At 37.5% G+C, this 15715-nt stretch overlaps 1 protein-coding gene across 1 annotated transcript in view; it reads right to left on the reverse strand.

The window, feature by feature from the left end:
• The window catches only part of LOC108140374 (serine-rich adhesin for platelets), a 51164-nt gene that overhangs the window by 24597 nt on the left and 10852 nt on the right, over positions 1–15715 (reverse strand). The window contains exon 2 of the mRNA XM_041709201.1: positions 10699–10762. The gene's annotated coding sequence lies outside the window, so the exon portion shown is untranslated. The remainder of the gene's footprint in view (positions 1–10698; positions 10763–15715) is intronic.

Raw genomic sequence — 15715 nt, forward strand, 5'->3', positions numbered from 1 at the left:
GTTGCGTCTTTGGCGGCTCCAAAAGAATTCAAATTAGCCAAGGCAGCTGCCAGTGGGTGCAATAGACGTGGCTGAAAAGTTACCCACTTGCGCCGCTCAGACTTTCCTAATGAATCATGAATATCTCAACACCATTTCTGCTTTTCTTTTTTGCATCACTTGACTTTGTTTTGCTCTTGGTGTAATAAGCGTAAAACTTTTGTCAGGCCCAAAAAATTTGCTTTGCTGCTCTGCTTTGCATTTTAACCAATTAGTTGGTTTGTTCGGCTTGTTATTTTTTGTGTTGCCTTAAACAAACAAAACAGCAAATACAAGCCAGTGCTGATTGACAGACTCGGATTCAAAATCGTTGCCAAGTGACGAGGGAGTGATTGCCTACGAAAGACACTTTAATTTGGCCGGAATCTGTCAAGACGCTACTAATACCTGATCTCTTTCGGGCTTGACACTGGAAATATTGTCATGAAATTGTTTTAAATGAAATGTAAAATCCGATTTTTGAAACTTTTATTTTCACATATTATAGCCAAAATGAGTGAATTCTATAAATCGAAGCCCTCGATGTGCACTTTAAGATCCAACTTTTGATTTAATTGCGATTTTATTTATTGTGCACCCACTCTCAATATTTTTCCTTTTTAAATTGGGCAAAGTTTTTTTGCTACAGCAATTGAAGGACTTGTCTAAGAACACGCCCACACTCACACACGCCCCTTCAATTTCCTGTCACATTTGACGTGCGTGTGTTCGTAGGTGTAAATGTTGCCGATAGACAACTTCTAACCACTTTCAGCAGGTATCTTTCGGGTGGCGGAGCTTCCTATAAATTGAGTTGTAGTTTTTCATGACGTCAAAAGTGCTGTTTTTATCTTTCCTGTTCGCTCGCAACTCAATAACTTAACTTAAAAATTTGAGTTATTATTTTATAACGTTTTATTTTAAAACCCAAAAATCGGTTCTTTCAAATTAGATATTTAATTTTTATTCCGCAGAATATACAGAAATTTCTTTTGCTAAAAAATTAGCTGGGCGGTACTTAAATTATACCTTTCAGTTTTTAACCTCGTTTGTTAATGTCATGATGAATACAAAAACACTAAAGTAATAATGTGGGAAGGTAATTACCAACATTTAATAATTTATTTTAATAGAAAGATGTTCTTAAGCATGTCAGAAATTTGAGACTGTTTTCCTTAAGATTTTCCTTATAAATTTAATTTTAGTGGTTGAATTGAGCTTCACCTGCCAACATCAATTATGGCCAAATTAGAGGCAAAAGTTGGCAGAGTGGAAGCCATCCAAACAATGGTCAAGTGATTTGCTTAACTGGGCGGATCCTTCACACTTCAATTCACCGCCGGCAAGTGGATTAGGCCTGTTAATGATGGGGATTCATTCTGATTTGGCGCTTCGAAGTTCGAACGCTTTCAGAGCCAAGGAGCTAAAGTTTTTATGAACCACCAGACGCCCTCAAATAAGGTGACAGTTTTTGTCAGAAATCGACATTACGTATGCGGAAATCGTTCGCGAACATGTTGGCTGACAAGCGATACGAATATATTGCCGTTTGCCTTTGTCATGCCGCCACTCTTGCCGTGTGCTGCTGGTACAACAGGGCGTATGATTTTTATAAATGCCGTGTCGTTCTCGCAACTGGAGAACCAACTCACAAAAGGCAACCAAAATTTGCTCTTTTCTTTGCGGGCCGTGTGAGTGAGCTTGATGTATATCCAGGGAGAGGTACAGTCAAAAGAAAAATAATAGAGCTAAAAACATAGTTTTATTTTTAGTTTTATTTAGGTGTCTCTGCTTTTATCCAAAAGTCTAGAGAACATTTTTAAAAACTTTAATAAATTCAGAATATTTGTTATTAACAATAACTCATGCAGCAGTATTTATTTCCAAATTATTGTGTTAGCAAAGCAAGTCAGCACAATATATATATACACAATTATGGGCAAAATAATAATTATTTTCAAAATTATTATTTTGCCCATAATTGTGAATATATATTGTGCTTACTTGCTTCGCTTATTTTTGCCGTTTCCGAAATCAATTCAGGCCATGTATGAATGACTTTAGCACGGCTTCTATTTTTTGTCATCAAGCTTCGCCCTCTGTTCCCAATGGAATTTCGGCAGCTCCCCAATCGATTGACTTTTGTGTGGGTAAGTTTGGCTTTTTGTCATGCTGCTTATTATTAAAAATAAGAGGAAAACTGATTTGTCAAGGCCATAAAAATATTTGCTCTCGTACAACATTAAACGAACATATTTGCTCTATTGCACGTGTGTTTAGTTCACATTGGATGATCAGCCAAATGCTAATAAATATGGGGAAATAATATAGCATGAGGGTTGGGAGTTGGGTAAAGTTTGGTGACTTGTCAGATTTTTGGACGTCTGCAATGGAATGCTGTCGATTAAGTTGATTATCATGATGAAGGGGCACAGTTTATTCGAGTGTCAGGAAAGGGATATGGATTGAAGGCTGATAACTATTGACTAAGTACAAAAAGTAGCAAGCGAAACGCTGAACTGATTGTTCATATCTACCAACCTTTTGGCGATTTGCATTTTCATTCAAAGTGTCGGTGACGAGAAAAAACAATATCGATGTCAACAAACAATGATGATGTCAAGTATGTTGGCCAAATGGTAGGAACATTACTCGTAGTGGGATCAAAATAATTTACATAAATCAGAGAAACCATAAAATAAATAAAATATAACAAAAAAAAAAAAATTCTTACCCAATAAATATACTAAATAAATTTAATTTGGAAAGCAAAGTTTGATATAGGAAAGTACAAATTATGTTATCTAATTTATTGCAAATGGTGTCTTTTGCTTGTACTGTGCTTTCCTTTTCTCTTATTTTTTTGAGATTTCCGTAACAAAACCACACATCATTCTTAGTCATCTTTTCCATTTAGATGTTTTTCGAAGTGCAATCGCAACAAGGGGAAGGCTGCTTGTGAAATAAGAACTTCAGTTATGTTTGGCTTCGGAGAGCTGGAGAAAAGTCTTCAAGCACGAATGCCCCACAGTCACACGTTCAAGATGCCAAGCGAACAGGAGAATTTTCACTCGGCACCTGTCTGCAGGTGGGATGTGCTACTGTTCTGTTGTCATATTTTCATCACACTTCAGGTGTGAAATAAGCACACATGTATGTACATATAGCAGGGATCCTAGAAGCTAAAGAAACTTCGTGCATCTCGAAATATTTGCTCACAATCATTTCATTTTTTTTTTGGGGCAACAGCTTAATTTCGCAGTGAACCGGACCAAACATCAGTTGCTGGTTTAATTATTGGTCTTTGTATACTTTGTGCTATTGGAAATTAGTTCGGGTCTTGACCCATTTAAGCATAGTTCTTGTTATGTGCTTTGCATAACTAGTTATTTGGTCTGGGCAGCAACTTAAAGGACTTAGCTAAATTCACTGCTAAATAATAAACTCCTTATTATTTAGCCATCGATTGGCAGCTGTAGTGCCGCATGTATATTTAATTAAAAAGTTTGGGGTCAAAATCAAAGGAAGGGCAAATATTTGCATGAAGTTGCGTGTAATGCTGCCTAACATTGTTTAAACACAATCAGCCACTTACACACACGAACCCGCATCCAGACATAATATCCGATTTCAATTGGAAGGAAAACCTATTAGAAATTATTTCCCTTCACTAAATATTTGCTCGATTGTGTGCGCATCTTTGTTATTGTTGTTAATGCCATTGTATTCAATGAAATGCTCCCACACCCGAAAAACATTTCCCATAATATTTGTCAGTCCGAGCCCTCACAATCACAATCCCTTTATTTGGTTAGATTTTAAGCCTTGAATTTTCGGGTTGGGTCAGCGTTTGTGTGCGCCTCTGCGTGTGTGTGTGTTTGGCACACATGGCGTATGCGTATTGTTGATTTAGTTGATTGGCTTAAAGGCGTGACCTAACCGATACTGCCAACAATAATTGTCCTGATTCCTGTTATTTGCTATTTTCCCTTACAAACCATCCCCCCCCCCCCTCCCCAATTAGTAGCTCACTTACCTTTCTGGCCTGCAAACTTTAGGAGTACTTCAATTTCCGACACTCCAAATGCAGAGGAAACTCACTGATGAGTTCCCAACATAAAATCAAATGGCTTAAATTACACATTGTTTGTTTGGCTCACATTCCAGACTGCTATCGCAACTAATAATTAATTTCAAGCAATGTATTTTGTTACACTAAATGTCCTTGAAAGGTATGCTTTAATTAATATATTTCTGGTTTGGTTTAGGTTTTCGATGCTGCAAGTCATCAAATTCCCCCATCAAATTCTAACTCAAAATGTGTGCGCTTTCCTTAAACACATTTTTCGCCTGCAAACTGCAGCTGGAATTTCGCTTTTTCGAGAGGGTTTGCTTTGTTTTGAGCCATTTTTTTGTGCCCGGTTGTTTATGAAGTGTCCAAAACTGTGCTCTGGCCTGGCTGTTTGTTTGTCTTTCATGTTAATGGACTTTACGCGCACATGGACACTGGCAGGCAGTAGCAGCAGGAGCATTTCCGAATTTCCTGAAAAGCGGTTCCCTTTTTTTTCTATTCTGCAGCTTACTTTTGGCGGATGGCATAGAGACATAGATAGGCTTGTATCTATACATGAAAAAACATTTAAAAAGGTTTTAGATTGTTTGCAGAATGATAAAATCAGTTTTAAGTCATTTAATTTAGAAAAGATGAGAACCCATTTTAAACGGATAAATGTTTATTTAAAATATTAAAATATCTTATATTTCAAAATCACAAAGTAAGGACCAATTGATCGTTAACCATCTAAAAAATTCAAATTAATAAATATAAATCAAGAATGTATCTAAGGAAACGTTTTTATTTTTACAGTGTACATATATGGGTGGCACAATATATGCATTGAGTCTGCCTTGTTCGCCCAGCTGTTGCCGTTTGAATTTTCCGGAAAAACTAACAGCGTTTGCTTTTTATCGATGGTTTATCGTTTAAAGTTTTCCATCAGCATAAATTCTGAACCATTCTTTCCAAGGCCTTGAGCAATTTTTCATTAGTTCCTGACTTGACAATGTTGCGTATACTTAATATTTATCTAAGTTTCGTACGACAATCGTAAATAACCGCAGAGACGCACACGCGTGCAACATGCTGTTCGACAATTATTTGTGTTGCTGCAACACGCCAAATAAACATTTTTTCGGTGGGTTAAGCAGGGAAACTGAGACAAAAATCAACATAAAAATGAAATACAAGGCAATAATATTTGGGCAACATGTGTGTTTGTGTGTTCTAGGGGCTGTTTGTCTGCCACCCCCTATTTGTCTTGTTCTTGTGCGCATAAGTAGGCAACGATATTCGTTGGCTGTGGAAATTAATAAACTTTTTGCACCTTTCGCCACCCAAAACTGTAGTTATATTTGCTCTCGTTTTTATGATGCAATTTCTTTTTTAATAAAATGCTCATCAAACTGCATCTCATTATGTATTATTAAAATTCTTTGCCCTTTAACAATGTGGCCTGCAGATGTTTCCCTTTCGGGGCAGTGAAACTTTTCGCCGAAACCGGAATAATAAAGCTTTCATGTGCATACGCGTATGTGGGAAATACAAACATCGGTAAGAACTATAGGTTTTGGATCGGCGTCCATCTGGCGCAATAATGAAATTTCTTTAATGCCTCGCCTGCAAACGTTTTGCCATGGGGTCAAAGCTAGCAAACACTCTGCATCACTGCACTGTGCACTTTAAAAAAAATAGTGTAAATAGCAAAAAAAAAATTGAAATTTGGAGAACAACGTAATTAAAGTTTGGTGATGCTATTTTGTATATGATTTTTAGTACAGCAATTAAAGAAGTTTCTGAATTGATTTTTTTAAGCCAACTAAATAAAACAAATACACAACGTTTCGATACTAAGATTATTTTATTTTAGAGAAAGTGTTCTACTGTTCTTCGAGTGGACGCTGTTTGGGCAACAGTTTTTAATTAAACCTCCTCAAAACGAGCTTATTAAAAAGTTGCAATGACCGGCCCAAAGGTGATAATCAACGCAGCGATATCGGTGGTGGACAGAACGCGCCAATTAAATTGCTGACTGATGCAGTGGCGAACATTTGCCAACTCTGTCCGGTGATGCGTTGTCATAATGTCAAATGGATCGAAGCCCAAACGGGGCCGTGCAAACAAACAGCCGGAGTAGGATATAATAACGGTTATCCGGCAAACAGCGTGACAACTGTGTGCCATATCGTATCCCAGATCCTACGGCTGAATGGGCCACACATATTGCCATTTTCAGCGACCTATGCAATTCCAACGGCCTTGTTGACATTGTCCGGCAACTGTCAGCGGCTTTCGGGGCGAAAATATTAACAAATACTCCCTGTATTTGGGCCTTCAATGTGGCAACGACCCCGCTTGCGGCTGTTGTAACTATAGTGTACGGTTCTGATGGCATGAGTGATATTTTTGCTCTCAATATGCAAAAAAAGAAACTTGAATCGAACATTATTCCACTTTATTGGAAGACCTCTATCAGAATTTACACACCTTTAATTTATCAAAAATCTCTCTTCTTTTATCTCTTCAATATTTAATTCTTGTGTGAATGTTTCTAATATCATCAAAGATATTCGCTTTATATTTATGACAAACATTTGATGACCGTAAAATCTTAAGCTGAGAGAGGACGAATATACATCTAAAAACTGGAGTAATAGCCAATAATCTCAAAATTGCTATTCTCAATAGACCGCAATGTTTTAAGAATACATAAACATAGACGATCATTAGTAACTTTTTTGTATCCAATATTTAACTAAAATGTACTGCAATTATTTATTACAACCCATTATATTATTTATAGCCCATCCAATTGCTGTTTGAATATTTTTAGGTCTTGTATTGTGTAAAAATAAACTTTATATGTTTATATCTGCGATGCCATGCATATATATCTGCACATATCTGACGTTATTGGTTATTGGCCGTCAATATTACATGCGGCATTGGAAAAGTGCTTGGGTAATCAATTTTGTACACTTTTTTTTAGTATCTGCAAGTGCTGATAAATTTTTTGTTGGATAAATTAGTTTTCATAATCGGCCAACTGCGATTTGATAACGAAAAATTTTCTTTCATATTTTGACAAATAATGTGTTATTTATTTTGAAGAAACAACCCAAGCTAACTCAAGCTTAAAGTTCAAATCATTTTGTTTGCAGTATTTTTGGAGACCAAAACTCGATAAACAACCCATCTCCAAACCATTTAAAATCTACATATATATTTTTGGGTGTGGGAAAGCGCAGCGGAAGCGTCAAAATGAACGGAAATTGGCTTAAAAATGACAACAGAAATGCAACAATAGAGGCCAAAAACAATGCCAGTCAAGTGGTGTAGCCAAAAATCGTACACGAGTAGTTGCTCTTTTTGAAGCCCTTGTTCGCTGTAGTAGTCCGTCATGCTATATGTGTATATAAATATGTTTATGTATATAGAAGCAATATCTATTCATGTGGAGTTCGGTTTTTCGATTTTCATTCGGTTTTCATGGCGTTCTGAGCATCGTTTTTGCATTTATAATTTTCAGTTTCAGTGTTTCTCTTGCACACACACAATTTCCTATTAAATATGGCAGCATTTTTACGTCTCGTTGATTATTTTCGCGGTTGGTTTTGTTTTGCGTATTTATTTTGCTGCCTCTGCTCCGCCGTATGTTGTTGTTTTGGGGCCATTTTCCGCTTGGCTTTTTAGTTGCGCTTTGGGCCGGCCTTGTGTGGTCAGTTTTTGCTGCTCTTTTGGGCGGACTGGGCATTAACTTTTGCACGTTACAAGCTTAACATTGATTCTGCGGATACGCGGGGCACGGTCCCATTTTCGGAAACCCACGCCCATTTCCCCGATTTCCCTGTTTTTCCGAATCCACGGCAGATCTGCTGTGTGGACGCCGTGAGCCATGTGTCCGGCTCTTCCGGAGGGCATCATTTGCACAAGAATTGCAAAAATGTTCGCCGTCCGGCCGCTTGGCGCTTGCAAACAAAAAGTTAGCAGCCGTTTTGGCTGTTTTAACTCTGGGATTTAAAAAATGAAAAAGCGACACTTTAACTATACAAATTTTTGTTTCTAGAAAAGTATAGTATTTTAACTAACGACCTTTCTTTTTAAAGTTAGTTTTGTTTATATAAGTTCAGATAAAGCATTAAAAGTATAAATTAATTAAAGAAAATGTTTTCTAAAAATATATTGATACAACCAATATCTATACTTAAAATTGGTTTGAGATTCAAGGCTTTTCTAAAACCAGAAGTGTTTTTTGGAAATTTATGATTAACTGGCGGCTTCTTATTCTTTGGCTTCTACCATACTAAATAAACACTGAAAAATGCTCACAGTTATAAAATACGACGTTTTCGGCTTAGTCTTGAAAGAAAGTCTCAGAGAAAGCTAGTTCAACGCAACGGATGCGTGTTGTTTGAATGAGCTTATATACAGAATGGTTGAGTTCGTTTTGAAATTGCTACGTTTTTCCAGGGAAGTTAAATTAATAATGCTTTTGGTTTCAAAGTGACCAAAAAAAGTCCCAATCGATGTACTTGACGTTGCTCGGATCATTTGATGTTTGCATTCGCCGGGAGTGTCCTTTCCGCAAGCAAAATAAGGGTGGCTTGCGATCCTTCTAAGTTTTTCAATAGAAAATACAATCCCGGCAGTTTCAATTGCCAGAAAAGCTGCATCTGCTCCGCACGCAGACACACGAGCACATATGGATGCGCTCGGTTCCGTTTCCGGTTCTAAATATTGTTATTTCTGCACTGCTGGCAGCCATTGCAACTGTTTCAGGCACTTGAGCAGCATCAGCCACCTGACTGACTGACTGCCTGTCCGTCCGCCTGGCATTCCGGCACTCAGTCCACCCGGAGCCATTTCTAGTCCCGGCAGCAAATGTTTGCTCACTCACAAAGCTTGGCAGCACAGAAAGAAATAGGTTATTAAATTAACAAATTTTAGTCACAAACTGCTATTATATCAATCATTCGATAAATCAAGAGTTTACCTTACTGCAAAATAATACGTATGAATATGAATATGAATTATAAATTCTGAAGTTCAATAATCACTCTATTATTTCCAGCTTATAAAGAAATAAAGTTCCAAGCTTCTATGGCTCCCAAAGTTGTTAATTAAAATAAGTAATTGGCAATTACTCAATAAAATAAAAATATCAAAATATTTTTTGAATGTATTCTTTTAACATTTCCCAACGCTTTATCTCTTTCTCACTGCACCATGTGTATTTTTTTATGCAAATAAGCAAAATATTTTAACAGCAATGTTTTTTGCGCTGTCGTCTGGCCCGCTGTTTGCCAATGACTTGTTGATTTTACAACTTTTCCAATTGAATGATCTTGCTAGGAGAGGAAAACTCATGTTTGTGCCTGGGTGAAAAGTGATTTTCACTCAGTGTCACATCTTTTTTCAATTTTTGATGAAAATGCTGAGTTTAAAATACAAAATGTTTGCAAAACGCGCACTGCAAATATACACTCCAAGTGCAGCTCGAGCTGCGAAGAAGTAATAAAAACATATTGCATTTTCAGCAAACATGCATCAGAATATTATATATTGCATCTATATAATTGCTGGTTGAAAGTGCAGCACGTAAGACTCCGAGGCATTCCCCCAGCTTCTCAATGGAATTGAAAACGTAAATAAATATCGAGATTGGCGACATCGTGGCCTCATTGCTTCATTGTTGTGCTGAAGCTTTAACCAAAACTGGGTTGGGTTCTTTTCGGCATTCTGGAATTTTGTTTACACAAAGCAGCACGTGTGGAAATCGCAAAGAATTGAATGGGGAAAGTGACGGACAAACAAAATAAATATTAAGAGTTGGTCGGGGGGGAATGACACGATATGTCAGTGGAGGACAAATCTATCCCACTCTCTTGTTGTTGTCAACAACTTTTGGCACTTGACACTTAATGTGCATCATTGCGCAGCTGACAATTTCAAGCCATTTCCGTGGTGCCAGCCAAGTCACTTCCACATCTTCTATTTCTTCTTCTGGCGGAGTAAAGTTTCGACTGTTCAAGTTTTGCATGGCCGTATAAAAATCGAATAACAAATTGCTCACAAAAGCAACTGCAACTTGGATGTTGAAGGAGCATGAGGATGGAGACATTTTCTGACATTTTTATGAGCAGCTGCAAAAGATTTCTGTCGTTCGTTAGATTTTTGCTCTGCACTTCCTCTATTCCAACTTGTTTTCCACCAGCAAAATTTGTTGTGCGTGAAAAGTTCTCAAGATGAAGATAGAACTTTTCCGTGTGACTGACTGATGGTGAGCGTGATTTTTGGTTTTTCAAATGTCAGCCGCAGTGTCCCAATGTTTCTGATTGACAAGCATTTTGTGGCTGTGTAAAATGTGAATGTGAATAGGAATGTGTAAATTCAATTGAACCGTTGCCCTGGGAAATTCTGTTACCTTTTGGCCAACAGCTGTCGCTAATTTACAGCCAAGGTAAAACTTTTCCATCGCCTGCATATTGTGTAAGTGGCCCCGAAGTTTCAATTAAGCTGAAAGGACACACACAAGTTTGCTCTTCCACGGCCGTCGCATATTTCAATAAGTTTTCAAACTCAGAAGCGCTGCGCTAAAACAACATAATTCATACTTAACTCACCGAAACAGTTTCCCCGAAAAGTGCCGCCCTAAAAAGGAAGCTGTGCAAAATGGCCAAGGGCTAGCTGCAATGAAAAATGGCAGAGTGAGAAATAAAATTGCTTTAGTGGTGCATACACGAAAAGAAATCAATTGACAATATATACACTCTAAGTCCATAAAAATCTCTTCTTTTAGTGATCCCTTTCGTTCTCATTTTAGTTTTATTTAACAATTGGAACTCTTTGAACTTATAATAATAAACGTTAGCAATTTGGTAAGATTTCTTTGATTGGTTAGACCTTAATTCGTTGAAGAAATAATCCACTTACTAAAAATTGTTCGCTATTAAAAGTGTATGAGTATCATGAGCATGTATTTAAATTGCAAACGTTTTTCTCTGTAGAATTTATACTGAATTTTAGTGTCATTTTCTTTGTGTGCGTGTGCGGTGCGCTAAGTTGCTAAGTTGTTGCTGGGCCTCCTCATAAAACGAAATTAAATTTATGTACAGTTGCAAAGTTGGCGGGAAACGGCGGATGGGTGAGGGCATAAAACTTTCAAAGGCAGCCGGGAAGTGGATCTAAACACGCGGCCAGCCCATCCTGCTCGTAATTCAGAATTCGAGTGGCAGTCGCAGTTTCGGGCAGTAAGGCAACCGCCATAGGCGCCGGATGCACGGCAACACTGCATCCTGTTTTTTGTTGTGGGCGGGATCTGTTCACGCTTGTTTTCACCAGGCCAGAGTAGTAGGCCTGTTTACCCGAAAGAGGAAGCCCCCTTCGCCTCTCGGAACGCGGTCCGAAAACTTGGCCATGCTGCCCGAGGGTGTTTGCGGTGGCTGGCTGCATTGCTGGCCACCTTTGCCTGCCACTTTCAGCAAGCCAAAAACTGGCAACTGCAGAAATCGCAACAGCAACATCAATTGCCAGGACCCAGCTCTAAGGCACCGCGGAAAATTCTGATACTTCGTACATAAAGAATCCCAAACTGTTATGCGTAACCAATTTTGCAATAATTTTTGCTATACCTATCCACATTTACAACGTTTTTAAAACATTAAGTTTATTGTTTTTTGTAAATTCTCTGGAGATTTTCATTAAATTCATTTTCATTAAAACAACACGATCAAAAAGCATCTCAATTAAAATATATAATGCAATATTTACCATCAAGTTTCGACTTTTAATATTAAAGTTAATTTTTTAATTTGCATTTACGACTTGTCTTTAATTCAAATTTGTATTATATGTGTGCAGCTTTTTCTTTAACAAAAAATACAAAAACAAATAAATAATTTAAGGGAATAGTTTCCCCAAAAACTAAACTGCGCCCAGGGTAAATGCGTTTTTTGAGTCAAGTTATTGAGTTGAAAAACCAAGGGTTGTGATTAAAGCCATAGTCGGTTGGAATGCCTTTAATCTCGGTCTCTCTAATCCGTCAACAATTGGCATCCTGCTCAACAATTTTAATTGAATTTCCTGAGTCAATGCAGCGTCGAGTAACTAAGGCCAACGGCCAACAAAAATCCATCTGAACTTTAAAGCACAAGGTGTGTAAAATGAAATAAGAATTGTTCTAAGCATTAAAGAATGGATTCTTACTTGGTCGCAAAAAGCATAAATTTACATTTAAATTGAGAGTTTGCTAAATCTCCAGTGAATATTGTTTTACAACAATACCGATTGTAATTGCTTCTAGTTACAATTATTACAACTTTTATAGATTACTTGTAAAATGTATAAAACAAGAGCATGCTTTTCCAATATAAGAACCTACTACTCCAGATTCATTTATAAGCTAAAATGTGTCGACTATAAAGTGTTTCCTAAAAATTCAAATGTTCATTTAAACGCATATTGCCAATATCTTTATTAAAAGCTTTAAGGACTGGTAAAATAAGGAAATAAAAATGAGTACAAATGGCTGCGGGCGAAACAATGAAAAACGGCAGGGCAGCTCGACATTCGAAACGGATAGGAACACGTGCATTGGGTATTGTATTGGATAAGCTGAAAAATGGAGTCAAAGGAGTCTGAGTTCAGGACCAGTCCGTCTGTGTAATTGCCAAAGGAACGGACTCCGGAGCTGTCTGTTTGGGAATTATTAATAAATTCCTATGTATGCCAGTTGACAAACATGTTGTTGTTGTTGTTGTTGCGTTCGTAACCAACTCTCATCCAGGGACATTTCAATTGTAATTACGTTTATTGCATTGCTTTGGCTTTTGGCTACGAACTTTTTCCTGTTGTTTTCCCCATTTGCCGTCTGTTGTCTGTATCATTGACTGACTTTCGTCCGTGCGGAAAACACAAAAAAAACTGAGTAACAGTAAGCAATTTCGCATATATAGAAACAGATATAGATCCAGATACACCCACGATGGGCTCGAGATACGCACACGAACTGGTCCAGCATATTTTTGACATTTTGTGTAAGCCTGTGCGCCGAAGTATGCAACGTTTCATAATCGAAGGCAGAGATTTACAAGGCAAGTGTGTGAAAAGCGAAGGAAATTGAACGGAAATACTCGTAGGTGACTGGGGAAATGCACTACCATGGCTGCCCAGCACAATCGAAGAGTGTTTGCCCGGTGCAGAGATTTGAATACTAAACAAGAACCTTAAGTGAGTTGTAAAGAAATTTTACTTGGCCGCTTGAACCACAATGACCAACACGCTCTTGCAATGGAAATAAAATAGGAGCAATTCACTGCACGACATTTTGGGCACTTAAATAACATTTTGAGCTTTACGATTCCATTTACGAACTTAGAATCGCTATACAAAAACAACTTTTCCTATGAAAGAAGTATATTTTAATTTCATGTTTCTGACTACATTACATAATTTATAATTATAAATTATATTTATAGTATTATTTCAATCGGAAACAATTTGTTTAATATTTTCGCTTGTATCATGAATATTTATTAATCAGTAATAAAGGCTTTAAAAAAACATATTAAATTCGTTTATCTAATAGGAAAATTGTAGATTTCCTTTTTTTTATTTAAAACTAAACTAAACTAAACTAAATAAAAATGAAAGTATTAAACACTTTAATTTTAACAAAACACCCCTCGGTACCGAAAATATTTAATTCAAAGTCAAAATAATTGGATTTACCATGATTTTTCTCTGGGTGTACCTATTTTAAGTTTAAATTTATTTTTTTATATATTAACATCTTTGTACAGTGTTTCTGATACAACTCCAGGCTAGGGTATGCGATTAGCTGGCTTTTTTCTGCCAAAGGTCCTGGGGGCGAGCACCTTTTTGGCATGCAGGCCGCAAAACTATGCGAAAGCGAATGCGAAAGCCTGAGTCTGTCTACCAAGTGGCATGCAGCACCAGTTTCGTGGGCTTTTGCGGGGGGTCAAGGCCTGGACTTAAACAACTTCCGGAGCATCTGGGATTCGTAATCTTCGGCGTTTCTTCCTGCCACGAACTCGGTATGGACTTGAATGTCCCCACTGAAATGCGAGGCAGTCGTGAATGCAGACTCAAACGCTTACTAGATACAAATATTTTCCGATTCCGTTTTTTTACGGTCCGACATGAATACTCCATGGGACATTTTATAACCTGGCCCGCAGGTGCGGCCTGAGCAAATCAAAATGCTTTTAAAAATTTCATCTTTGGCTGGGCATTAAATTTTAACCTCCCCATATAATATATTTTGACAACTTGCTTGCGACAATGCCAGACGAAGGAGAGTGCTGGCCGAGCCATTTGTGGAATTGCATTTAAAAATCGTTTACTCTTTCATGAGTGGCCCCATTGAAGGACGCAGTGGACGTTGTGGAGTGTTTATGCTGCAATTTGTTGCAAACGCACGTAGGTATCGCACTGCTGGCAATGGCAATCCTTTTTGGCCAACAACATTGTTTTTCTTCATTTTACTTTACTTATGAAAAATACATTCATGTGCCGCACGCTTACACATTTATTTATATGTGCAGCTGTATCAAATTGTGTAGGTACACCTAGGAAAAATACGTAAAATGAAGCCGGCTTGTGTTAGTTATAATAAAAAGCTAAGAAAACTAACAAAATTTGAGTTGAGAGTATTAAATAGGAATACTAATTTCATAAATATTCTAAAGTCGAAGAAAATAGGACTCAAAATTGATGAGCTTTTCGTTAAGCACAAATAAAAATTATTCAATACTCTGAAAATTTTGTCAGGTGTTGTGGGTTCTTGTGGCTTTTGCAACAATGCAGTGTAAAGCGCTCTGGATGCAAACATTTTCCCAAACTCCTGACGCAAGTAAACGCCAGTGAAACAAAGACGACCGGATAAGAAAAAACCCAGAAAGCGCTTGAATCTGTTTGTGTTTGTCAGCAAATTGTGTGTGAAGATGTCAACAAGCTAGTTAACTGCATTTGATCTGCACTTTGCCTGAAACACAAACCCAAACTCAAACTCAAGCCCGAACCCATCTCTCGTTGTGTGGGAATCTATTATTGTTCAAGCACATTTCGCTCCGCAGTTATGTTAGTTTTCCTTGGTTTTCACATTTTTTGCGTCGTTTTTTTTTTTTGTCAACACTCACGTCGCCTAATACTTGGCTTCATGGCCATAGTTTTCCTCTCTGGGTTTTTGTCTTTCGCTCGGGAAAATGTTGTCAAAATGACAGAACATTTTGCTGAAGTTTAAGTAGCATGAAGTGGGAAAACGGGTGGGGCCTCCACGCATGTGTGCGTTTTGTTTGGCAGGACCTGACACGCCCTGTCATTTCCACAGAATTTACCCAGCCCCCAAACATCTTTCCCCTGAGATCTAAAGCGAAAATTGCTAGATATCTAGCTGTTCTTGAAATACTTGAATTATTTTTCTATTCAATTATTACAACACACTTTAATCCAAAAACGGTTAGAATTTATCGTTTAGTTTTCCATGCCAGCTTCTGTTTCTTCTTTATGCTCTTAAATGATATTTGCCTCAATTAAAAGCCTGAAATGCCATAGAAAATGCCTGCAATACTTATATCCATAGCATGAAATAGAAACGCACTCAACTTTTAAAAGTCAAAT

The sequence above is a fragment of the Drosophila elegans genome, unplaced genomic scaffold (genome assembly GCF_018152505.1).
Source record: "Drosophila elegans isolate 14027-0461.03 unplaced genomic scaffold, ASM1815250v1 contig_476, whole genome shotgun sequence".
Classification (NCBI taxonomy): Eukaryota; Metazoa; Arthropoda; class Insecta; order Diptera; family Drosophilidae; genus Drosophila; species Drosophila elegans.